This window comes from Echinops telfairi, unplaced genomic scaffold, assembly GCF_000313985.2.
Source record: "Echinops telfairi isolate 266 unplaced genomic scaffold, ASM31398v2 ScPeMD7_10;HRSCAF=50, whole genome shotgun sequence".
Lineage (NCBI taxonomy): Eukaryota > Metazoa > Chordata > Mammalia > Afrosoricida > Tenrecidae > Echinops > Echinops telfairi.
Genome location: NW_022103907.1, coordinates 2914059 through 2916132, shown reverse-complemented (window position 1 = coordinate 2916132; position 2074 = coordinate 2914059).

Here is a 2074-nt window from a genome sequence, read left to right as displayed (position 1 = left end):
CCCCAAAATATTTTATACTTTTCAGTCTTAAGATATTTCACCTCCTTTCCTAGGTATTTTATATGCTACTGTAATAGGAAGTGGTTTATTAAGTTCCTTTGGAGATTGTGGCTGGCATGTGGAAATGCAACTGATTTCTGTATGCTAATCTTGAACACTACAACTTTGCTGAATTTATCAATTAGCTCTGCTAGCTGTCTTGTGGATTCTTTGGGGGGTTTCATGACATGCATAATATCATGCCATCTGAAAACTGAGATAATTTTACGTCTTCTCCAACGTGGTCATCTTTTGTTTCTTTTGATTACGTGCTTTGCTCGGGATTTCCAGTACAGTGTTGAAGAGCAATCATGCAAAGAGGCCTCCTCGTCTTCCTCCTAATCTGTAGGGTTTGGGAGGCTTTCTCTCTTTCCATAGTGTATGCTACAGGTTGAATTGTGTACGTCCAAATATGTGTTGGATGCCTAACTCTTTATCTGTGAATGCAATCCCATTATGGAACAGATATTTTTAAAACCATAGTAATGAGTCTGTAATATCAAACTTTTGAGATCTATAAAGAACATATTAGGCACAGAGAAACAATCAAAACTGGAAGTGATTATATATGCCACTTACAGATCAGCAAAGAATCTAAGAATACTGAGTCTGTAGAAGCGGAAAGAGATCTTCTCACAGAGAGACCGAGAGAGAACCTTTCCCTAGAGCTAGCCTTTTCCCGAATTCACACTTGTAGTCTTCTAAATTGTGATAAGATCAATTCTAGTCTTTAAAACCACCCACTTGTAGTGTTTCCATTATCGCAGCCCGAAAAAACTAAGAACATGATGCTTCCTCTGTGTTTATTTTTTTTTTTCAGAGATGCCTTTTATCATGTTAAGGAATTTTCTTTCTAAGCCTAGTTCCTTGAGTACTTGTATCATGAAAGGATGTTGTTGTCAAGTGCTTTTCTGTATCCATTGAGAGGATCAAGTGTTTTGTTCACCCCCCCTTTGTTCAATTTATATGGTATATCATATTGATTGATTTTCTTATATGGAACCACCCTTGCACTCCTAGAGCAAATTCCACTTGGTCATGGCATATAATCCTTTAAATAGGCAGTTGGATTTGGTTTAATGGTATTTTCTTTAGGAGTTTTACATCTATATTCTTAAGGTCTATAGTTTTGCTCTTTTTAAGATATACCATGCTGTTTCAAGGTAAAATAGAAGTATCAATGCCTGTCATATCTAACTGTTGTACTTCTTCTGTTATCTTGTTGATCTTCTGCCTGAATGTTATATTTATTATTGAAAGAGGCATGTTGAAAACTGTGTTTTACTCTTTTAGTTATGCCAATGTTTGATTCATAAATTTTTTGGAGCTTTGCTTATATATATTTATAGCTGTTACAGCTTCGTGATGGATTTGTACTTTTCTCCCTATACAGCATCTGTCTTGGCCTTGTCTCTTTTTGACTTAATGTCTGTTTTGTTGGAGATTAACATAGTAACATAGATATTTTTCCAGCGTTTCTCTTTCAGCCTAGTTATGTCTTTTGATTTAAAACAGGTCGCATATCAACTGCATTTCCTTATCCACTCTGACCATCTCTGCCTTTTTGTTGGAATGCTCCATCCATTTACATTTGAAGTAATTACTGGTCAGTAAAGAACTCATTCTGTGGTTTTGTTGTTTGTTGTCTAAGAGTCCGTTTTTTAAGTCACGTATCCTCAGACATCTCCTTTTTTTTTCTTTTTGGTATGTGTTTTTGTGTCCAATCATTTGGATCCCCTGATTATTTTAATTTGTGGACATTTCTAAAGAAATTTCATGTAACTCCAAGTTATTATCCCAGGTCTTCACCTGTCAAGCTGGAGGCCACCCCTGGGCATTCCTTTTGGGGCAGGTGTGGGAGTAATAAACGCTCTCAGTCTTGATTTGTCTGGCAGTGTCTTTTCTGGTTTGCTGTCGTTTTTGAAGGACAGTTCTTCTGAGTCCTTGATCTTTGGATGAGAGCTGTTTGATTTTTGACAGTGAATTTATTATCTCACGCCCTCTGGTTTCTGGGGAGATTCTTTTTTTTTTTTTT